The sequence below is a fragment of the Salvelinus fontinalis genome, chromosome 12 (genome assembly GCF_029448725.1).
Source record: "Salvelinus fontinalis isolate EN_2023a chromosome 12, ASM2944872v1, whole genome shotgun sequence".
Lineage (NCBI taxonomy): Eukaryota > Metazoa > Chordata > Actinopteri > Salmoniformes > Salmonidae > Salvelinus > Salvelinus fontinalis.
The window spans coordinates 1,041,168-1,066,835 of NC_074676.1; the positions used below are offsets into that span (position 1 = coordinate 1,041,168).

Genomic DNA, 25,668 nt, shown 5'->3' on the forward strand with positions numbered 1-25,668 from the left:
CATGGACAGAGTAATTGGCTTGATTCAGCGGGGCCATGTTGAGCTTATTATAGCTGAGGGCTGAGGCTTTCAACTGCTGTTGACTGACTCCCTGGGCAGTGTAGATGTGTTAAGTCAGGTCAATTTGACTGATAAAAAAGTGTGTCTTGCTGAAAGGCTGGAAAGTTTTAAAAGTAAAGTTTAAAGAAAAAAAGGTTAAACGTCCATTTTAATATATACCCTTAGGGTTGATGGGACTCCTTGCAGTGAAATAACAGCAAGTGTTTTGTCCCATAGAGATGTTCTGTCTTAGCCTACAATCTGTAGCTATGGTACAATGTTGTGGTCTACAAGGAATGACACTATAAAAAGAGAATTGAACAAAAATACTGCAGTAAAAAAACAACAATGAATCTCTTGGATATATTGGGTTTCAGGTCAGTGAACAAGGACAGTCAGAAACCCTGGTTACAGCTGCACTGTGGGGCAGTCAACAACACCTCCTCATTCTAACTCAATTCAGCCATACAGTAGCCTAACCCATACCCGCACATATACTACCACCCAATACATCCACTCCTCCCTCCCTCAACTCATCCACCCTTTGTTCCCTCCCTCAATCCACCAATACATCCCTCCGTTTATCCATTAATGACCCTTCAGTGACCCTTTAATATCAAACTCAGATTTGAGTAGTAAGTCTGCATGCTTTTGCTCAACAGAACAGGTGTAGATAGGACAACAGGTAGGTTGGTAAACACAGAGGAGAGGGGTGAGCAACAGGAGGTTTACACCAACATACAATAATGGGAGGGTCATACTGCAGTAGCCTAGCCCCAGATCTACTTGTGCTGAAAACTGCCCTCCCAAGAAAAAAGGCAGTAACTGCTCATAGCGTGGAACTGAGAAAAATGTCTTGAAAGTTTTTTAATTGTCCAGCCAAATTAATTCTAGGGAGATCATTGGAGATGTAGTGTTCTGTTGCATTACTATGAGTAAATGTTTTATTCATGTTGACCCTGACATCTGACATGACCTTTGACCCTTAAAAATGGCAGTTACTGCCTTCTTCCTTGCCATGATATGTTTCTACATTGCAGGGTAATACCAAAGCCAAGAGCAGTATCTTCCATTTTAATTTGTTAGTTTACTATACTTCTCATTTATGCTATTAATAAAATAGCAGTGTAATTACTGACAGTGTAACAAAGTTGAAACGGCATCCTCTGTGTGTCTTCCACTAAGATACCGGTTGCATTAACAGTTGAAGTCAGAAATGTACGTACGCCTTAGCGAAATACATTTAAACTCAGTTTTTCACCATTCCTGACATTTAATCCTAGTAAGAATTCCCGGTCTTAGGCAATGCTACCAAATACTAATTGAGTGTATGTAAACTTCTGACCAACGGGGTATGTGATGAAAGAAATAAAAGCTGAAAAATATATTTTCTCTCTACTATTATTCAGACATTTCACATTCATAAAATAAAAAGTTTACCACTTTATTTTATGAATGTGAAATGTCAGAATAATAGTAGAGATAATGATATATTTCAGCTTTTATCACATACCCCGTAGGTCAGAAGTTTACATACACTCAATTAGTATTTGGTAGCATTGCCTTTAAATTGCTTAACTTGGGTCAAACGTTTTGGGTAGCCTTCCACAAGCATCCCACAATAAGTTGGGTGAATTTTGGCCCATTCCTCCTGACAGAGCTGGTGTAACTAAGTCAGGTTGTAGGCCTCCTTGCTCGCACATGCTTTTTCAGTTCTGCCCACAAATTTTATATAGTGTTAAGGTCAGAGCTTTGTGATGGCCACTCCAATACCTTGACTTTGTTGTCCTTAAGCCATTTTGCCACAACTTTGGAAGCATGCTTGGGGTCATTGTCCATTTGGAAGCCATTTGCGACCAAGCTTTAACTTCCTGAATTATGTCTTGAGATGTTGCTTCAATATATCCACATAGTTTTCCTACCTCCTGATGCCATCTATTTTGTGAAGTGCACCAGTCCCTCCTGCAGCAAAGCACCCCCACAACATGATGCTGCCACCCCCGTGCTTCACGGTTGGGATGGTGTTCTTCGGCTTGCAAGCCTCCCCCTTTTTTCTCCAAACATAAAGATGGTTATTATGGCCAAACAGTTCTATTTTTGTTTCATCAGATCAGAGGACATTTCTTCAAAAAGTACGATCTTGGTCCCCATGTGCAGTTGCAAACCGTAGTCTGGCTTTTTTATGGCGGTTTTGGAGCAGTGGCTTCTTCCTTGCTGAGTGGCCTTTCAGGTTACGTCAATATAGGACTCCTTTTACTGTGGATATAGATACTTTTGTACCTGTTTCCTCCAGCATCTTCACAAGGTCATTTGCTGTTGTTCTGAGATTGATTTGCGCTTTTCACACCAAAGTACGTTCATCTCAAGGAGACAGAATGCGTCTCCTTCTTGAGCGGCTGCGTGGTCCCATGGTGTTTATACTGGCGTACTATTGTTTGTACAGATGAACGTGGTACCTTCAGGCGTTTGGAAATTGCTCCTAAGGATGAACCAGACTTGTGGAGGTCTACAATTTCTTTCCTGAGTTATGAGTTCTTCCGATGATGTCAAGCAAAGAGGGACTGAGTTTGAAGGTAAGTCTTGAAATTACTCAAATTATGTCAATTATGTCAAGTTCGCTGGAATAAATATCGGACCAAACTGCAGCGCGATATGGTTTCCACATAATATTGATTTGAAAACGCACAAAACAACAAAGAAAGAATGAAACAAACAACGAACCGTGACTACAGAGGTGCTACGTGCACTAACTCAAAACAATATCCTATAAAACACAGGTGGAAAAAATGCTACTTAAATATGATCAACAATTAGAGACAACGGTAACCAGCTGCCTCTAATTGGGAACCATATCAAGCACACCAACCTAGAAATATGAAAACTAAAATACCCACATATAAATAATAAACAACATAGACATACATATACTAAATCCCCCCCTAGTCACGCCCTGACCTACTATACCATAGAGCAACAATGGTTCTCTATGGTCAGGGCGTGACAAATTAGCCTATCAGAAGCTTCTAAAGCCATGACATCATTTTCTGGAATTTTCCAAGCTGTTTAAAGGCACAGTCAACTTAGTGTATGTAAATTTCTGACCCACTGGAATTGTGATACAGTGAGTTATGAGCGAAATAATCTGTCTGTAAACAATTGTTGGAAAAATGACTTGTGTCATGCACAAAGTAGATGTCCTAACTGACTTGCCAAAACTATAGTTTGGTAGAAAAACTAGTTTTAATTACTCCAACCTAAGTGTATGTAAACTTCCGACTTCAAATGTATATCTGAAATGTTTTGTGAGTAGCTGCGCATTTTAAGTGCATCCGATGCAGAGTTGCGTACTGTCTCCCATATACACTGCACGTCACAGTTGTTAAGTGAACGTATTATGAAGATTGGGACACACAGGTGATGCTCGATGATGATCATAGATTGATTTAATATGAGCATTATTCTGCCCTACAAAGGAAAAGTGCAGTGACTACGAATTTGGTAAAAAATATTTGATCTGTTGTAATAGCCAGGTATACACTGAGTATACAAAACATTACAAGCACCTACTTTTTCCATGACATAGACTGACCAGGTCAATCCAGGTGAAATCTATGATCCCTTATTGATGTCATTTGTGAAATCCATTGGGGTTTTCACGCTCAACAGTTTCCCGTGTGTAATCATAAATGGTCCACCACCCAAAAGATATCCAGCCATTGGTGTCAACATGGGTCAGTATTCCTTTGGATACTGCTTTCAATACCTTGCAGAGTCCATATACCGACACATTGAGGCTGTTCTGAGTGCAAAAGGGGGTGCAACTCAATATTAGGAAGGTGTTCCTAATGTTTTGCACACTCAGTGTATGTGGTGATAGCATAATTTCAAGTCACATTGCAGAGTGGAAAACAGTTTGCTTAAGTTAAAATTCTCTTAACGAAATGGAGAAGCTATTACAGCTTCAATCTTTAAAAAATGAATTTGTGCTCACAAAGGGGGACCATGATGATTTCTATAGAGATGGCTGTTTGTCAGGCTGGTGGGGTACAGAGCTGGGTTGTTGATAATGTGGTGGGACCATGTTAGGCAGGGGGTAAGCAGTGCTTGGGCTGTGTCAATGATTAAACATGGGTAAAGAGGATTAGCCTAGCTGAGGCTGACTGTGCTTTTTGAGGACAGGACAGAGGTTCTTCATGGTGAGTGATTTTTCATTATCATGATGAAAAATACAGCAACTCTTGGTTGGACATGGGGAAATGTCTTAAAAAAATGACGTTTTGGGCTTTCGGCACTTGCCTTCATACAGCTTCTGGGTAAGTTTGAGTGGCGCTTTATGCCCCAGTGCTACAATGCCCACACACAGGGGAGACCACCAATTCCTTCCATCTCTCCTCCGGCACGAAGCTCTGCTGTGGTTGTCAACAAGGAACCCCACATGGCTAACTTCACAATTCTTCCAAGTCTTATTTTGGTCTTCTCCAATATTGCTTCCTCTGCTGCTCTGCTGTGGTTGTCAGCAAGTACACCACACATGGCTTCACATGGTTTCCCTAGCTCTGTTTGTGGCCTCTTTCCGTCAACACTTCACTGTGTGGGTTGGTGTATCACTCCTCTGTCACAACACTGCTCTACTCTGTCTGGCATAGTTAGATTATTATTCCGGATGTCAACAAGTACACCCCACATAGCTAACTTTACAATTCTTCCCTTGTTCTGGTTTAGTATTTCTGTCTTCTCCAAAATTGCTTTCTTGTGTGGCTTGGTGCATAGCTGACTGGCTTACTCAGAATGTCAACAAGTACACCCCACATGGTTAACTTATCAATTCTTCCATTCTTCCCCTCTTTGTTTTTGTTTCGGGTCTCCTTGGTCTCCTTCTCCAAGAATTCTTTATTTTGTGAGTTGGCACAACTCATCACAGCATTAGTCTTAAAATACATTTGGTAGTAAATAAGACAACCCACACTCCTCTAGTTGTGGCAGTCTGCTACACGAGAAATGAGCGGAATTCCCTGCTGTACTGTAAGTCACAACGATTTACTTTGTCACAGCAACTGTGTCTCAGAGACTCAAATATACCGCATAGAGCATAGAGGAGCATAGCAGCAGGACACCTGACATTTTCACTTTTAATCACAAACGCTGTCACTCCAGTAGTTTAAGAGCCATGCTACAGCCAGTTGGTGTACTAGTCAATGTCAGGGCTGTACTCAGTTACATTGGACCAAGTGTTACCCTGCGCTGCCCTCATGTAGAGGGAGGATGATGTGTATGCTCACACAAAATACTCCATGCAGCGCCAACAAAGCCCCTGTATTAATTTGTGCACAAAAAGACAATCTCAGATGTGCAGATAGCCCCCCATGCTTGGCCCCTTGGTGCCATGTGCGTGCGCATGTGAGTGCTCTTGTGGGTATGGAGGGATTACCCTACCAGAAAAGCACATTGGGGACACACTGTCTGAGAATGCAGTTTAAAATGACCATGACAGCATTTCTAATGAAAAGGGGGAGACTGAGGGCTGCTTCGTTTAGGAGACATGCTTTGTGGTGAACCTGACCCTTCTTCAAGCTCATCATTTTATGACAAAATGGCAACTAGACAAGGGCCCGTATTCATAAAGTTAGATCACAACAGAAAGTGCAAGAGTGTACTTGTTGGGGGCCTCCCGAGTGGCGCATCGCAGTGCTAGCTGTGCCACTAGCGATCCTGGTTCGAGTCCAGGTTCTGTCACAGCCTGCCGACAACCGGGAGACCCATTAGGTAGCGCACATTTGGCGACTCCTGTGGCGGGCTGGGCGCAATGCACGCTGACACGGTCACCAGGTATACAGTGTTTCCTCCGACACATTGGTGCGGCTGGCTTCCGGGTTCAGAGGACATTGTGTCAAGAAGCAGTGCGGCTTGCACCGATGGGACAAGACTGTAACTACCAAGTGGACACCATGAAATTGGGGAGATAAAGGGGTAAAAAAAAAAAATCGAATAAAAGAGTGTACTTGTTGTTCACAAGGCAGATGAAAGAACCAGGACTGTAACCAGGACATTATTATGCAGATGTTCTATCAGTTGTTTAATTTGATGATTTGGTTGAACATGGTTCAGACAAGAACAAACACCATACAGAACTAGCAGGACTTTGCAATATAAATACAGAATACAACATCTGGTAAAACACCAAGGGTTTGCTTTTAGTGTAGAACAACAAACAGATGGATGTAGGTGCAAATGCTTTACACAGAATAGACACTAACACAAAGGCATCCATTCGAATCTAGCAGTATTTTACTGTACCCGCAGGCCTGGGCAACTCCAGTCTTCAGGGGCTTGATTGGTGTCACACTTTTGCCACAGCCCCAGCTAACACACCTGACTCCAATAATCAAATTATCATGACCTTCAGTTTGGAATGCAATTAGTTTAAATCAGCTGTGATGGGGGAAAAGTGTGACACAAATCAGGCCCCGAGGACTGGAATTGCCCAGGCCTGTAAGATGTTGGGAAAAATCACTTTTACATAATTAAAGCTACAAGAGAGTAGGGGACACATTTTATTTCATATTGCAAAAGAGTGAGAAAATAAACAAGTCATGTCCACATTGTGTTGAACAGCATCAGAATTGCATCCTTCCAGCATGTTACACTCAACTAACATGTAATGGTGTTACCATTAGACCTTTAAGAGATTGCCTAGTATAGAGACTGCATGTCAGTAGGGAAATTAACAGCTCCCAAACATGTCTTTAAATCGATGCTGTATGCTTAGTTAGGCCCTACGCTTATTGTTTGATGCATGACTCATGTGCACAACTCCTGACAACATCACCACCCTCACCAAGACCCTTCTCCCCCAATTGTTCAGTTTGGCCAGGCAGCCAGCTCTGGGAAGAGTGTTGGTGGTTCCAAACTTCTTCCATTTAAGGATGATGGAGGCCACTGTGTTCTTGGGGACTTTCAATGCTGCAGAAATGTCTTGGTACCCTTCCCCAGATCTGTGCCTCGACACAATCCTGTATCAGCGCTCAACCAACAATTCATTCAACCTCATGGCTTTCTTTTTGCTCTGACATGGACTATCAACTGTGGAACCTTATATAGACAGGTGTGACCCTATCCAAATCATGTCCAATCAATTTAATTTACCACAGGTGGACTCCAATCAAGTTGTAGAAACATCTCAAGGATGATCAATGCATACAGGATGCACCTGAGCTCAATTCCAAGTCTCATATCAAAGGGTCTGAAAACGTATGTAAATGAGGTATCCGTTTTTTTATTTTAATACATTTGCCCCAAAAATTCTTGAATAACTGTTTTCGCTTTGTCATTATGGGGTATTGTGTGTAGATTGATGAGGAAAAAACATGTATTTAATCCATTTTAGAAAAAGTTCATGGGTCTGAATTCTTTCCAAATGCATTGTATAAGTCTGATGAAACAGCCACAGGGATCAATTTGAATAAACAAAGCCCATACAGAGCCTTGGAATTGTAAGAGTATTAGGCAGTACGTTCAACTGGCCTCACAACCGGAGACCACGTTTAGCCACGCCATCCCAGGACCTCCACATCTAGCTTCTTTACCTGCGGGATCGTGGGGAAAACTCATTCTGATTGGTTAGGCCTGGCTCCCCAGTGGGTGGGCCTGGGTCCGAAGTGGGTGGGCCTATGCCCCTCCCAGGCCCACCCATGGCTGCGCCCCTGCCCAGTCTTGTGAAATTCATAGATTAGGGCCTAATGAATTTATTTAAATTGACTGATCCTCTTATATGAACTGTAACTCAGTAAAATTGTTGAAATCATTGCCTGTATATTTTTGTTCAGTATAGATGTCCTGGATGGGTGGAAACATGGTGGGAACAGACTTCAAAACTAGGGACGTTGTGGCTAACTGAGGTAAGAAAGTAATTCTGCTCATAGATTATGCATGTACGAACTACACAATGACATATCCAGCCCAAAGCGGAAGGTTTATAAAATATTTCGTAGTCACCAAAGTTCCGGAGCATGTATTTAAATTATTGTACTATAAACCCATGTATAATACAATACAAATATTACTGTATATAATGATTTACTCTGATATATTTGTGCATTTATGTCTCGTCTAAAGAAACCTTTTCCAAAAGCAATACTTTAAGTGAGTTTAATTTCAAATGAAGTGTGAGGAGATCCTAGAGTCCTATAAAAATAGAATCAGGGTGTAATCCCAACTTCATTGCCTGGGTTTCCCAAGCCTCCCAATCTTACAATGTGACATTTCCAAGATCCAAACTAAGATGAGGTAATCTTTTTTTCTGCCCATTTTCCTCCTGAGCGCCGGATTAAACAGTGATTTTCAGAAAGGTCTTTATCCAGGGGGTTGGAGGAGAGCGGAAATAATCTTCCTCAGCCTTTTCTCTACTGGTCCCGAGTGAAAGATTTACTCCTATTATAATTTTTTCTCCAATAATAGCCAGCCGTTGAGATTTTGGCTTGATTATGCATAAACCAGCCTTATGCAACACATCTCCGTTGTTTAATACTTTTTAGTCCATGACTAGACTTCATCTGTGTCAAAGAAACCATCTCATAAAGTTTGGTTGCATTTTTCACTCCGTGAGGAGTAGAATGTGGGTGCAGGGTACAGTGGGTCAATCCTGGCAGAACAGATAACTTGTCACACTAGGCCTTTGTTTTTTACTGTACTACTTTATGTATTATCAGATTTGACCATTTCATTGTTGCTTTTTTGTATATTTTGGCGTTTTATATTGTGTTTTTATTATGAGAGCTCAGGTGATTAAGACTTTGCAATGTATAGTGTTAATTACATAAATAAACTTGAAAATGTTAACTTATTCCAGCTCTTTGCTAAACTGCTAATTCCAGCTAAACTGGATGAACTCAAATAAGGCCATAGAGAGAAAAAAACACAAGCGACAGTTGGACTTACAATTTCATAACTAAATATGCGTAGAAACCACAAGTCCACATAATGGTGTCACATCTGCTTCCACTACGCCCATCCGGTGTCGTCCTAACTTGCAGTACTCCCCCTGTATACTCTCTCTCTCTCTCCCCCTGTATACTCTCGCTCTCGCTCTGTGTGTGTGGTTGGAGACAGGTGTGCTGGACTCAGAGCAGATCCCTACCAGCTGCAAATCGTCCAAAAAATCAAGACCTCTACATATACTCTTTCCTGCCACCTCCACGCTGCCAGATCGTAATCTCTGCTCATTGCCTCTCTGGCTCCTGTCTCCTGTTCCACATCTCACCACCAACCACCTTGCTCTGGATATCACTCACCACTATTACCTTGGATTCCCCTCAGGACCTGTTCCCCTGTTCTACTCAGCCAACTCCAACCTCACTCTACACTCCTGGTTTTTGCAACTCATCTGAGCTATCCCGGTTCTGCACTCCCCATTTCTCTGTGATCAATAAACCTTTTTGTGCATTCATCCCGGCTTCCTCTTCTGAGTCCGCTCTTGGGTTCCCCCCCTTCGCTCATCATAACAAATGGAAGTGCCTTTAATTGTTGTTTTTCACTTATGGTGTATGATTGAGAGATTGTAGTTATATCACACTGAAAATTGGGCTATGGCCCTAGCAATTCCATACTTACAGAGTGATTTTTATTGTTTTCAAGGAAGAAGTAGGAGAGGGGGAGATGCTATTTGTTATGGCATTGATTGAACTTGAACTCAAAAGACAAACAACTAGTTTGAACAGTTGCAACAAAAAATAATGGCCAGAATTCTGAAGGAAGTGAAAGAGACTTGTGTAAGACACCTTCTGCCAGATCAGGTTTTAAGATAGCACAGAAGTGTGAGTCTCTGGTAGTAAACAGCACAGTACGTATCATCCTCCTCTGCTACTTGTGGCAGTTGTAAAAGTGAACATGTTCTAGGAGGGCTATCTATCAGGGGGGCGGGAATAGCTGGGGTTGGCAGGTAAAGTGAGCTCTGAAGGGAGCCAGTGCCCTAAAAAATGATTAAATAGTTTTCAGCAATATAGTAAATTACTCATTGGATTATAGTCAGGGGCGTCAGTTCTACCTCAAGACCGAAAATGTAATGTAAACTAAAGTCATTCCAATCCCGATAAAATTGTAAAAGTGGTTTAGCGTATTGATTGGCTGGCTTTAGGGCCATGCAGAGCATCGCTTGGAGAGCAGCTGCCAGCCCGCACACCTTTTCTCTCACTTTAAGAAAGCAGAGAGTGCCAGTTTGCTTTGCCAGTCAGCCGTTTAGGCAGTGCGCCGATTGCTTTGAATTTGATGTGGGCATTTTAACTCTGCCTTTTAAGCCTTGTTGTAATCTGACTGCCAGAGGTTAATTGAAATGGGAATTCGGAGGCGGGTGATCCCTCCTTTTCGGACACTATTCAAAAACGAAAGCTATTTCATTTCTATACAAATATAGGTTGTGATAGCTGCAATTGATATTTTCATTCATTGGTCCAGTGGGCTAGTGCAATTTTAGTTTCATAGATAGCTATGAAAAGAAACACAATTCAACAACTTGCCATTTAGAGCATTTCAACATCTATTTTGGCTTTAAAGACAATAACAATTGTAGGCCATAGGCTAACAGGTGTATTGTCATGCAGTGACAGAATGATAATTGAGATAATGCAAATCATTAATGAATACTTAGTTGGGCTAACTTTTTTTAACTTCTTGCTGTAGGCCTACATCTTCATCATTCCCTGCCTGCATGGCTAATCCCTATCTATATCATCTTGCTTATCCATTTTCTTGAATTAAAATGTGATATTGTAACAGATCAGTCTCGATCAGTCTCGACGAAGTTATTTAGGCTAGCTATAGTGTGGAAGTAGGGCTGTTTGTTTAACTATAACATTTGCGAAAGCCGCCCCCTCTCATTGGCTACTATGTTGGACTATCAATATTCTCGTTATTTGTTACAATGCTTCAATATTTGCAGAATTTTTCAAATCATGCAGACAGGAAAATGCAAAAATAATACTATCTATAACCTACCATTCAAAAGTTTGTGGTCACTTAGAAATGTTCTTGTTTTTGAAAGAAAAGCACATTTTGTGTCCATTAAAATAACATCAAATTGATCAGAAATACAGTGTAGACATTGTTAATGTTGAAAATGACTTTGTAACTAGAAACAGCAGATTTTTTTATGGAATATCTAAATAGGCGTACAGAGGCCTATTATCAGCAGCCATCACTCCTGTGTTCCAATGGCACGTTGTGTTAGCTAATCCAAGTTTATCATTTTAAAAGGCTAATTGATAACTAGAAAACCCTTTTGCAATTATATTAGCGCAGCTGAAAACTGCTGTACTGATTAAAGAAGCAATATAACTGGCCTTCTTTGGACTAGTTGAGTATCTGGAGCACGAGACTTTGTGGGTTCGATTACAGGCTCAAAATGGGCAGAAACAAAGCACTTTCTTCTGAAACTCGTCAATCTATTATTGTTCTGAGAAATGAAGGCTATTCCATGCGAGAAATTGCAAAAAAACTGAAGATCTCGTACAAAGCTGTGTACTACTCCCTTCACAGAACAGCACAAACTGGCACTAACCAGAATAGAAAGAGGAGTGGGAGGCCCCGGTGCACGAGCAAGAGGACAAGAGGACAAGTACATTAGAGTGTCTAGATTGAGAAACAGACGCTTCACAAGTCCTCAACTGACAGCTTCATTAAATAGTACCCGCAAAACACCAGTCTCAACGTCAACAGTGAAGAAGCGACTCCGGGATGCTGGCCTTCTATGCAGAGTTGCAAAGAAAAAGCCATATCTCAGACTGGCCAATAAAAAGATAAGATTAAGATGGCCAAAAGAACACAGACACTGGACAGAGGAAGATTGGAAAAAAGTGATATTGGCAGACGAATATAAGTTTGAGGTGTTCGGATCACAAAGAAGAACATTCGTGAGACACAGAAAAAATGAAAAGATGCAGGAGGAGTGCTTGATGCCATCTGTCAAGCATGGTGGGGTGGCAGGTACCCTAGTGGTTAGAGCGTTGGACTAGTAACCAAAAAGTTGCAAGATCGAATCCCTGAGCTGACAAGGTAAAAATCTGTCATTCTGCCCCGGTTAACCCACTCTTCCTAAGCCATCATTGAAAATAAGAATTTGTTCTTAACTGATATGCCTAGTTAAATAAATACAAATTATGTGATGGTCTGGAGGTACTTTTGTGGTGGTGAAGTTGGAGATTTGAACAGGCTAAAAGGGATCTTGAAGAAGGAAGGCAACTCCATTTTGCAACGCCATGCCATACCCTGTGGACGGCGCTTAATTTGAGCCAATTTCCTCCTAAAACAGGACAATGACAGCTCCAAACTATGCAAGAACTATTTAGGGAAGAAGCAGTCAGCTCGTATTCTGTCTATAATGGAGTGGCCAGCACAGTCACCGGATCTCAACCCTATTGAACTGTTGTGGGAGCATCTTGACCGTATGGTAAGTGAGAAGTGCCCATCAAGCCAATCCAACTTGTGGGAGGTGCTTCATGAAGCATGGGGTGAAATCTCTTTAGATTACCTAAACAAATTGACAACTAGAATGCCAAATGTCTGCAAGGCTGCAACTGCTGCAAATGACAAAAGCAAAGTTTGAAGTACACATTTATTATTCCAAATAAAAATCCTTATTTATAACCTTGTCAAATACTTGACTATATTTCCTATTCATTTTGCAACTAATTTCATGTATGTTTTCATGGAAAACAAGGACATTTCTAGGTGACCCCAAACATTTGAACGGTAGTGTGTAAGAATTATTAACACTCATTATGGACACTCATTATGGACACTCATTCAAGGGATATTCTTTATTTTTACTATCTTCTACATTGTAGAATAATAGTGAATACATAAAAACTATGAAATAACGCACATGGAATCACGTAGTAACCAAAACCGTTTTAAACAAATCAAAATATATTTTAGATTTTAGACTCTTCAAAGCAGCCACCCTTTGCCTTGATGGATGCTTTGCACACTCTTGGCATTCTCTCAACCAGCTTCACCTGGAATGCTTTTCCAACCGTCTTGAAGGAGTTCCCACATATGCTGAGCACTTCCAGGCTGCTTTTCACTCTGCGGTCCAACTCATCCCGAAACATCTCAATTGGGTCTTGGTCTGGTGATTGTGGAGGCCAGGGCATCTAATACAGAACTCAATCACTCTCATTCTTCGTCAAATAGCCCTTACACAGCCTGGAGTGTATTGGGTCGTTGTCCTGTTGAAAAAAAAACCTGGCACACCTGTTAATTGAAATGCATTCCCGGTGACCACCTCATGAAGCTGGTTTAGAGAATGGCAAGAGTGTGCAACGCTGTCATCAAGGCAAATGGTGGCTGCATTGAATAATATAAAATATTTAGATTTGTTTATCACGTTTTTGGTTACTACATGATTCTATGTGTGTTATCTCATAGTTTTAATGTGTTCACTATTATTCTACAATGTAGAACATTGCAGAAATAATGAAAAACCCTGGAATGAGTAGGTGTCCAAACGTTTGACTGGTACTGTAGGTATTCAGACCCTTTACTCTCCCTTTACTCCCTTTACTCTTACTTTGGCAGCAATTACAGCCTTGTGTCTTCTTGGGTATTACACTACAAGCTTGAGACACCTGTATTTGGGGAGTTTCTCCCATTATTCTGTGCAGATCCTCTCAAGCTCTGTCAGGTTGGATGGGGAGCATCGCTGCACAGATATTCAGGTATCTCCAGAGATATTTGATTGGGTTCAAGTCCGGATTCTGGCTGGGCCACTTAAGGACATTCAGAGACTTGTCCCGAAGCCAGTCCTGTGTTGTCTTGGCTGTGTGCTTAGGGTCCATGTCCTTTTGGAAGGTGAACCTTCGCCCCAAGTCTGAGTTACCGAGCGCTCTGGAGAATGTTTTCATCAAGGATTTCTCTGTTCATCTTTCCCTCGATCCTTACCAGTCTCCGAGTCCCTGCCTCTGAAAAACATCCCCACAGCATGATAATGCCACCAACATCCTTCACCGTAGGGATAGTGTCAAGTCTCTTACAGACTTGACGCTTGGCATTCTGGCCAAAGAGTTCAATCTTGGTTTCATCAGGCCAGAAAATCTTGTATCTCATGGTCTGAGTCCTTTAGGTGCTTTTTGGCAAACTCCAAGCGGGCTGTCATGTGCCTTTTACTGAGGAGTGGCTTCCATCTGGCCGCTCTACCATAAGGAACTGATTGGTGCTGCAGAGATGGTTGTCCTTCTGGAAGTTCTCCCATCTCCACAGAGGAACTCTGGAGCTCTGTCAGAGTGACCATCGGGTTATTGGTACCCTTCACCAGATCTGTCCCTCGACACAATCCTGTTTCTTCGACCTCATGGCTTGGTTTTTGCTCTGACATGCACTGTCAACAGTTGGACCTTATATAGACAGGTGTGTGCCTTTCCAAATCATGTCCAATCAACTGAATTTACCACAATGATCAATGGAAACAGGATGCACCTGAGGATCTGAATACTTATGTAAATAAAATTGAAAAAATGTTTTAAAAAAAACTGTTTTCGCTTTGTCATTATGGGGTTATGTGTGAGACTGATTTTTTTAAAAAAATCTATTTTACAATAAGGCTGTAACATAACAAAATGTGGAAAATGACAAGGGGTCTGAATACTGTTTGAATGCACTGTATGTATGAATTCCTTTGTTTGAATATTATTGTTTATTCGTTTGAATATACTGTAGGCCTATCGACAACCTAATTCCAAAATTGTTTCTAATTGTCCCCACCAATGAAATCAGGGAGGGAACCTTGGATCTGTTTCCGTCCATTAGTTTGTTTGTACGTATGTTTGTACACAAGTCACACACGATATCTCCGACAGCACTAGCCCGATTTCGATGAAACTTCGGTGAATGAGGTGTCTTGCCATAGGGATCCGGCATATACAAAATTAATTCACTGAAATTTCAAAGTCACACAATTGGCCAAAGGGGGGGCGCAGCATCTTTCGTGTGGAAAGATGTTTACTGTTGCTGTTTATCTTTTATTTTATGCTCTTTGAGATTTTTCTTGTTATTCTTATACGCCTTTTATACCCCCCTTATGGGGACGAGTGGTAGAAGTGGTGTGAAGATGTGGGTGGGCGTCTATTTTAAAATATACATTGAGAATATACAACATCAAAAATAAATCCATGATTAATTTGTTTAGGCAGGTCCTAAGAATAGAATAGCATATTTTGAGTTTAATTAGGTCTATGTTACGGGTCTGTGCAGCCATGGCTGCACCATCCAAATTAAATCAATAGTTTGTTATTTTATTAATTAAACAGACAAGACACACCTACCTGATCACATACACACTGACTATACCAAACAATTGGAACATCTCCATTATATTGAGCTGCACCCTCTTGTGGCTTCAGAACAGGCTCAATTCATCGGGGTATAGACTTGACTATAAGGTGTCAAAGGCGTTCCACAGGGATGCTGGCCCATGTTGACTCCAATGCTTCCCACAGTTGTGTCAAGTTGTCTGGATGTCCTTTGATACACATGGGAAACTGTTGAGTGTGAAAAACACAGCAGCGTTGCAGGCCTTGACACAAAACGGTGTGCCTGGCACCTACTACCATTAGCATTCAAAGGCACTTAAATTCTTTGTCTTGCCCATTCACCCTCTGAATGGCACACATACACAATCCATGTCTCAAGTGTCTCAAATGATTTACTCCACTTCAACTACACTGGTTGAAGTGGATTTAAAAAGTGACATCAATAAGGGATCATCGCTTTAACCTGGATTCACCGTCAGTCTATGTCATGAAAAGAAAAGGTGCTCTAAATTACATTTGACATTTTAGTCATTTAGCTCTTATGCAGAGCGACTTACAGTTAGTGCATTCACCTGATGGGTTCGGATTTCTAAACTTTAAATATTGTTAATCATCAATTATACTAGAGACATGAGGAGTGCCATAGTCTGATTAATACACATCTCAGCAAAAAAAAAAAGTCCTCTCACTGTCAACTACATTTATTTTCAGCAAACTTAATTAACTTCTTCAGGCTATTTTTCTCAATATCCACCTGACTGACGTGCCCAAAGTAAACTGCATGTTGCTCAGGTCCTGAAGCAAGGATATGCATATAATTGTTACCATTGGACAGAAAAAACTCTGAAGTTTGTAGAAATGTAAAAAATAATATAGGAGACTATAACACAATAGGTATGGTAGGAGAAAATCCAATCAGAATTTCTTTCTTTTGAGAGCCCATGCTCATCCAAAGAAACGTATAGGGAAATAATTAAATCTAGCTCCCAGTATGGTTTCAGGCATGTTTCTTCCAAAACGAGTAAGAAATATGAGTTTTACTACAGGGACACAGACTTGCATTTGTGTACGCGCGCGCGTTGAAGAGAACCCGCACCTGCTAATATCGCTTTCCTATTGAACATACTTCTTTCCGTATTAAATATTATAGTTTAATTACATTTTAGGGTATCTGAGGATTAAATAGAAATGTATTTTGACTTTTTGAAACAAAGTTTAAGGGTACATTTTCGGATTCCTATCTTGGCATGTTGAACAAGTGGATTACTCAAATCGATGGAGCCAACTAAACTGACTTTTTGGGAAATAGAGAAGGATTTTATCTAACAAAATGACAATACATGTTATAGCTGGGACCCTTTGGATGACAAATCAGAGGAAGATTTTCAAAAAGTAAGGGAATATTTCATCGCTATTTGTGAATTTATTAAACCTGTGCCGGTGGAAAAATATTTTAATGTGGGGCGCCTTCCTCAAACAACCGCATGGCACGCTTTTGCTGTAAAGCCTACTCTAAATCGGACAGTGCAGTTAGATTAACAAGAATTTAAGCTTTTCACCAATATAAGACACTTGTTTGTACCTAAATGTTTAATATCCATAATTGTAATGATTATTTATTTGAATTGCGCGCCTTCCAGTTTCACAGGAAGTTGTCAAGCTAGCGGGATGCCTAGCCTTAAGAAGTTTTTAACATGTGTAAATATTTGTATGAACATAACAAGATTCAACAACTGAGACATAAGCTGAACAAGTACCACAGACATGTGACTAACAGAAATGGAATAATGTGTCCCTGAACAAAGGGGGGGTCAAAATCAAAAGTAACAGTCAGTATCTGGTGTGGCCACCAGCTGCATTAAGTACTGCAGTTCATCTCCTCCTCATGGACTGCACCAGATTTGCCAGTTCTTGCTGTGAGATGTTACCCCACTCTTCCACCAAGGCACCTACAAGTTCCCGGACAATTCTGGGGGGAATGGCCCTAGCCTTCACCCTCCGATCCAACAGGTCCCAGACGTGCTCAATGGGATTGAGATCCGGGCACTTCGCTGGCCATGGCAGAACACTGACATTCCTGTCTTGCAGGAAATCATGCACAGAACGAGCAGTATGTCTGGTGGCATTGTCATGCTGGAGGGTCATGTCAGGATGAGCCTGCAAGAAGGGTACCACACGAGGGAGGAGGATGCCTTCCCTGTAACGCACAGCATTGAGATTGCCTGCAATGACAACAAGCTCAGTCCGATGATGCTGTGACACACTGCCCCAGAACATGACGGACCCTCCACCTCCAAATCGATCCCGCTCCAGAGTACAGGCCTCGGTGTAACACTCATTCCTTCGACGATAAACGCGAATCCGACCATCACCCCTGGTGAGACAAAACCGCGACTCGTCAGTGAAGAGCACTTTTTGCCAGTCCTGTCTGGTCCAGCAACAGTGGGTTTGTGCCCATAGGCGACGTTGTTGCCGGTGATGTCAGGTGAGGACCTGCATACAACAGGCCTACAAGCCCTCAGGTGTTGTTACATGTGGTGTGCCACTGTGCGAGGACGATCAGCTGTCCGTCCTATCTCCCTGTAGCGCTGTCTTCGGCTTCTCACAGTATGGACATCGCAATTTATTGCCCTGGCCACATCTGCAGTCCTCATGCCTCCTTGCAGCATGCCTAAGGCACATTCACGCAGATGAGCAGGGACCCTGGGGATCTTTCTTTTGGCTCTTTCAGAGTCAGTAGAAATGCCTCTTCAGTGTCCTAAATTTTCATTACTGTAACCTTAATTGCCTACCATTTGTAAGTTGTTAGTGTCTTAACGACCATTCCACAGGTGCATGTTCATTAATTGTTCATGGTTCATTGAACAAACATGGGAAACAGTGTTTAAACCTTTTACAATGAAGATCTGTGAAGTTAATTGGATTTTTACAAATTATCTTTGAAAGTCAGGGTTCTGAAAAAGGAACGTTTCTTTTTTTCCTGAGTTCATATGGTGTGTCCATGAAGGTTGGATAGGAGCCAGGGGTCTTTGGGAGGTGCTGAGTAGAGGAGAGGCAATCACATGATTGCAGTCACTGATTATGGTGGAGAGCTGTGGATTAGCGAGGAAGGGGGTCGAGATCAGGTCACATTAAGGAAGAAGGAACAGTTTGTTTCCAGCATTACTTAACTTCCTGCCTAGTAATAAATATGTAATGTTTAGAGAGAAGGAGGAGACCACACAAATTGGGGTATATATACTACCACTGGTGGAAATATGTATTTGTCTTATGCAGCTGTATGACCCAATGGGTGAATAAACTTGGTTTAAGCTTTACTAATCGTCACTAGATTCATTGAGAACCTAACACATCTTAAGATAGCTAGCTGGGACAGCCTCATATCACAGGCATATCATTTGTTTTTATCCTCAATAAAGTAGCTATTAGTAGAGTCAGAGCTAGAAGGTTGGGTGGGGTGGTGCTGGTGCTGGTTAAGTGTTCTCTTTTTATTTATTTTTATTTTATTACATTTTTTGGGGGGAGGGTCGAAGTGAGGAGGAAGATTATTTAAGATACTGTTTAAAGAGGTAGGGTTTCAGATGTTTTCAGAAAATGGGCAGGGACTTTGCTGTCTTAGTTTCAGGGGGAAACTGGTTCATCCATTGGGGTGCCAGGACAGAGAAGAGCTTGAACTGGGCTGAACGAGAGCTGCCCTACCCTATGGGTGGAAGGGCCAAGAGACCTGAGGAGGTAGAACGGAGTGCTCGGGTTGCGGTGTAGGGTTTGAGCATAGCCTGAAGGTAGGGAGAGGCAGTTCCTATTAATGTTCCTTAGGTAAGACCCATGGTATTGTAGTGGATACGAGCTTCCACTGGAAGCCATTGGAATGTGCAGAGGAGCAAGGTAACATGAGAGATCTTGGGATGGTTGAAAACCAGGCGGGGTGCTGCGTACCTGCATGAGCGGGTCACATCTTTGGTGTTTGAAGAGAACAACAGGGTGTTGTCCAGGGTCACGCAGCATTCTGGGAGGGCGACACTGTGGAGTTGTCAACCGTGATGGAGAGGACTTTGAGAGGGCAGGCTTTCCTAGGGAGGAGGAGCTGTTCCGTCTTGTCAAGATTGAGCTTGAGGTGGTGGGCCGACATTCAAGTTGAGATATCTGCCAGGCACGCAGAGATGCGTGTCACCACCTGTGTGTCAGAAAGGGGGAAAGAGAATAGTACTTCAGTGTCATCCGCATAGCAATGATAGGAGACACCATGTAAGGATATGACAGAGCTGAGTGATTTGGTGTATAGAGAAGATAAGAGGGCCTAGAACCGAGCCCTGGGGGACACCAGAAGTAGTAGTAAGAATACGTGGTTCAGACACAGACCCTCTCCACATCACCGGGTAGGATTGGCCTGCCAGGTAGGATGCAATCCAAGAGTGTGCATAGCCTGAGACGCCCGCCCCTGAGAGGGTGGAGAGGAGAATCTGATGGTTCACAGTGTCGAAGGTAGCGGATAGATCTAGGAGGAAAGTCAGCTTTGATAGTGCGGAGAGCCTCCGTGACACAAAGAAGAAGTCGGTTGAGTGACACGTCTTGAAGCTTGACTGATTACGGTCAAGAAGATCGTTCTGAGATAGATAATGAGAAAGTTGAAAGAGACACCACACGTCAGATGAGCCGAGTGTTGGTTTCTTGAGGAGGGGAGCAACTCGGGCCATTTTGAAGTCAGAGGGGACGCAGCCAGTGGTCAGGGATGAGTTGATGAGGGAAGTGAGGAATGGGAGAAGGTCTCCAGAGATGGTCTGGAGAAGGGATGAGGGGGTGGGGTTGAGCAGGCAGGTTGTTAGGCGGCCAGACCTCATTAGTCGCAGGATGTCATCTGGAGAGAGAGGTGAGAAAAAGGTCAAGGCGTAGGGTAGTTCTGTGTGAATGAGACCAGTGGACTGGTGATATACACTCAGAAAAGAGATGAAACCACTCCCCCTCCAATACAGACACTGATTATCAAAACAAGTCATAAATTGCCCTGCCCCTTGGTCCTGGCTGATGTGTCAACAACTATCTGCATAATTATGAGCAGTCAGCAGTTCACACAACAAGTAGGCCACTGGGAAGACAGGCAAAAGGACAGTACTAGACCACAACAGATAAAGAAAAATTATACGTATTACTCCCGGAGATATCAGGACTCCTCTAGCTATATAATGTTTTGTATATTATAGTAAGAATATAATGGAATATAACAGAATAAAATACAAAAAATATTTTTCCCACACGGGAACGGGAACCACACAGGAACCGCTAAAAAAGTGATATTTTGAAACAGAGCCCAAGCCCATGCTTTTTTGATCCACGTTTAATCTCTTCCCTGCCCCACTCTACTTTCTTAGGGAGCAGTTGTAGGGTCTTATCTTCACCAAAATCTATATTTTCAAAAGCATGTGAGTCTCATGTTCATATTTCACAACCTCCGCAGGCTTTTGGAGTTGCCTATACGTGATCGTGCAAAATAATCTTGATTTATGCTTTATTATTGCATGCTAAATGTTTCTGATCAATGATAGATGAGCAAACAAATATTTATAAAAAAATGTATTTAACCTTTATTTAACTAGGCAGGTCAGTTAAGAACAAATTCTTATTTAACAATGACGGCCTACTGGGGAAAAGTGGGTTAACTGCCTTGTTCAGGGGCAGAAAGACTGATTTTTACTCTGTCAGCTCAGGGATTCAATCCAGCAACCTTTTGGTTACTGGCCCAACACTCTAACCACTATGCTACCTGCCGCCCCAAAATATATAATATATAAGCTATACCACCTCCACGTATTTGCCCAGCCAGAAACAAATTAACCAAATAGCCTATATGGACAGAGATTCAGAAGAGCAAAATAATCCACTTGTTGAACTACATAACATGGCCAAGTGTTCTAATCAATGAGCCAACTAGAGAAGATGATCATGAGTATCACTCACCTCAACTTAGCTAACATTTCCCCTGCCTATTTGCACCCTAACCAATATCCAAACGGAGATACAGTGAAAAAGAAAATCTAACATTAATTGATTTATCTAGACGAGTCCCCACACTTGTCTCAGATCAGCGCGATGGCGCTGTCCCAATCAAAATGGTGCTGAAATGATCATCTAATTGACCACATGCGGGTAGGCTATTGCTTCAAATTTATTACAAGGATTGGATGACTGGGAGTTTCAGTAAGCAACAATTTCATACATGCCTTCAATTGCATTAGTCTAATATTTTTGTCATTCAGTGATATTTATTCCCACAGTAATTATTTATGGATCCATCCAGTTGAGGTTAGTAAGTAAGAAAACAGTGCATGCTTAGTGGTGGGTTATGCAAAGAGATTGGTGAAGTGACATGCCCTGCAAAGTTTAGAAATGCCAGGACGATGTTAATAGGGTACTGCCTATTACAACCATCAAGAGTTTAAAAGTGTAGTGGACTCCAATCAAGGATGATCAATGGAAACAGGATGCACCTGAGCTCAATTTCGAGTCTCATATTTCGGGTCTGAATACTTATGTAAATAAAGTATCCGTTTTTTATTTTTTTTTCAAATAGATTTGAAAACATTTCTAAAAACCTGATTTCACTTTGTCATTATGGGGTATTGTGATGAGGATATATTTTTTTTTTATCCATTTTAGAATAACTTAACAAAATGTGTAGAAAATAAAGGGGTCTGAATACTTTACGAATGCACTGTATATCTGTTTAAAGTGATATTTAGTTTCCTGACACAGGAACAAGCCAATCTTACAGAATATATCAAGTATAATATATATATATATATATATATATAGAATATATATATATAAGTACCAGAAATTGCTTTTTGTCTAGACAGAAAAAGTCAGATTTTGCAGGATTTGTTTTTACATAGTTACTGCACTTTGCCTTTGTAGGGCAGTATTGTCCAAAAAATGAATTACTTGCATTAACATGTGGTTTGTATATGCATTTTAGTTCGTTTGGCATTTGGCAATGTGAAACCAGCCGGACCAAAAACATTTTAAATCTATGTAACAAATAATCTAACTCTCATTCGAAATATAGCAAACAAACTTGTGTGAAAATGCTTTAAGTCAAATGTAGAGCCTTTATCTTAAAATATTCCTTCTGAATTGTAAAACAATGGTACTGCTGGTGGATATTTTCAAAGAAGTTTGCCACAGCCCCCAGGGGCCAAATCTGTGGTGGCTCGATATCTAAATCATTTCAGGGTAGATAAATCTACCTCTGAGCCAAATTTGGAGTGTTTTTCTCTAAAAAGGCCTTCAGAACTTTAACATTGTATTACCAAAAGTGGCCATTGTGTAAGATGCTATGGCCCCCAGGTGCTATATCTGTGGTGGCTCCTAATTTAAGTCGTTTTAGGGTCCAAAATTCTCTCTGTGCCAAATTTGGAGCCTTAATCTTAAAAACAGTCCTTCTGAATTGAAAAAAAATGCTGCCACACCCCCAGGGACCAAAGCTGGAGTGGTTCCAAATCAACATATTTTCAGGGTACATAAATCAATCAAATTTGGTCCTTTTATCACAAAATAAATGATTGTTTTGCTAAGCTGCCCCACTATAAAACATGCCCTATTGGCATCCGTTTTTGCCACTTTACTGTACCCATCCTTGAGGTCAGGATTTAAAATGGGAGAGTTTGTGATTTATAGGATGACGCAGACAGCCGTTATGGGGTGATCAGATCACACTGTACTGTGCTAGTCAGGGAATGTATCAGTGAGGTGAAAGCTCCACATCCACATTACCCTGGGTCACTCTGGCGCACACAAACACCAGCACACACACGCACACGCACAGAAGCACACACACCAGGGGAGTTGGGGAATATAACATAACAGTAAAGCCTGTGTTATTAAACCCTGACCTGTCTGGACTTATAAAACAGAAAACTAAAACGAACAGAAAACAGACAAGAGAAAAGCTCTTGTAAACGTAGATTTGTAGCTTTACTATTTGTAAAGTTGAACACAATAGAAACATCCAGAGGGGTGAACAGGAGCAAACCACACACGCTCAAATACAGAATAGCATTCATTTCTTTAGCAGGCTAATCCATTCTCTTCAGAGTACCATTTGCCTCTCAAAAAAACCTAAGAAATCGAGGACAATGAAGGCAGTAAGAAGTAGCCTAGCCTACAGATGCAGTGCATAAATACAAGAGGTTGCAATGGATCACTGCGCTGGAGAAATTCTAGCACCACTAGACCCTCTGGAAGATCCCCTTTTAGCCCAAAGCAGTGCAGAGGACACATGTATGCAGTAAAGTGCATTACACACCTGGAGCAGTGTGTTGTAGTGAACTTCAACATCGTGATCCTCTTCCTTCTTCACCGGGCCATGCATGAAAACACACCAGTTCACATGCAGTAAGTATACTGACACTAGTGACTATCCTTTCCAGCTATCTTGCCGTAAGTATCCTCTATCTATCCGTAAGCTTCTGCCTCGCACTCCAATGTATCTGTGGAGTCTATAGCATAGGCTACTCTCTCGGGCTCTAACTTCTGAGTGTGAACCTGCGAGAGGAACTCTCTCTGACCCCAGTCTCCAGCAGACTTTCCCTCTCTCCTGCACTGCCTACCCTGCCAGCTCCGGTCATCCAGTCATGGCCTGATCACACGGACATGCAGGCTCCCAACCACCCACCCACCCTGCTGCTGATGGACCAATTAGAGTCCTCTCCACTACACAGAGTAGTCCCCATACAAATATAATTAGGCTACTTAATTCCATTGTCTTGAATGGGGATGTCCTGTAATTATATTTCTATGAAAGTCCCTTCTTTCTCTTCCTTTCCTTCCACACAAACATTATTGGCGCACCGCCGGTACATTGTAGGGAGAGAGCACCACAGTGCAGGCAGAGGAGAGAAGGAGCACAGCCAAGGACAAGTCATCTTCAATTATCAGCAATTACAGAGAGACAGTCCAGTCTGATTCAGAGGGCCCGAGGGCTGGGTTGTTGTCCAGGGGAATCACTCATTATTACTGGTTCAGATGCTCCTCATTGTCAGCTGCTGCCTGTCATAAATCCAGACTTAATTTATATGACCGTAATTTGTATTGAAAGCAGTCTGTGAAAGTCCCTGTACAGTGAGTTAGCTCCTGGTTGAGAACCGGCTAAGTAACACCCTATCTGATAATGGCATTATTAAGACATTAGATTAAATAAATACATCAGATACATCATTTGATCTGAGTTACATCATCAGAGACAGGTTCCATCAGTACCTAACTCTATAGGGGGATGGCTTTGAGGCCATAGGCCTGACATTCCAGTAGCAATGTGTTTAGGAACACAAGTACGTGCTACTGAGAATAAAAAAAAATATACCTTTATTGGCCGACACCGGATGGAAGTGTGGCACCCTGTGTGGTGTGGCCAGGGAGTGCCTGCTTTCTCCACCATCTGTGGCACGATCGATCACAGAAGATGGAGACAGAACATACTCTGAACTGTCTGTCTGAAAGGGTCAGAAAACGGGTCAAAATCTGCAAAACCACTTGAGCTGCTTTAAAATACAGGCCTAGTAGTCAGACAAAAACAGAAAACAGGCTAGCTCCAGTCCACAGTGATGCATGCAGGCCAAAAATAATACTGGCTTTAAACATAGGCTGACTTTAAACTCCATGTAGTGAAGTAGAGACAATGGTAAGTCTTGAAATAGGGGGTTTCAGTTTCAGTTTAGCCTGGAGTGAAGCCTTTGCCCTAGCTGCTAGTCTGTAATTATTGCAAGCATTGTTGGCAGGAGGAGCGTTGTGTGAGGTCTCAGGACAGATTAACGGCACCATTTGCCTCTGTCCCAAATGGGCCCAGTTCAAAAGTAGTACCCTAGAAAGGGAATAGGGTGGCATTTGAAATGCATAGCCTACTTTATCTTTCCGTATCCTTTCACACTTGTCTGGCTAGCTGTACACTGCTCCACACCTAGTGCTGCGATTGCAGTTAAAAGAAAAATCCACTCAAAAACTATCTTTTGGTATATTTTTTTTAAATGTGTATTTTTCCATATACAGTATAGAGACATCCTACGTGTTTTAATCAAATCAACTATATGCACCGAGCTTGTCTGATGCTTTAAGTGCAATGTTTGATGAAATTATTAAGACACACAAATGAATGGAGGGAGTCCGACTGCAATTGATTTGATTGACAGACTTGCTGCGCTGTGTTAAAAAAAAAAATGACAGCAAGTGACTGTGTGACTAGCACCCGGTGTGTCTCTCTCTCCTCCCTGCTACAGAACATTAGTGTTTATTGTGCTGTCCGCGTTGCGGAAGCTGCAACATAATTACTGCCATTTCAGGCTGA

General features: G+C 41.8%; 1 protein-coding gene across 4 annotated transcripts in view; it reads right to left on the bottom strand.

Annotated features, from left to right (window-relative positions):
• Positions 1-25,668, bottom strand: part of LOC129866598 (pleckstrin homology domain-containing family A member 5-like) — a 112,686-nt gene that overhangs the window by 74,054 nt on the left and 12,964 nt on the right. The window lies entirely within an intron of this gene.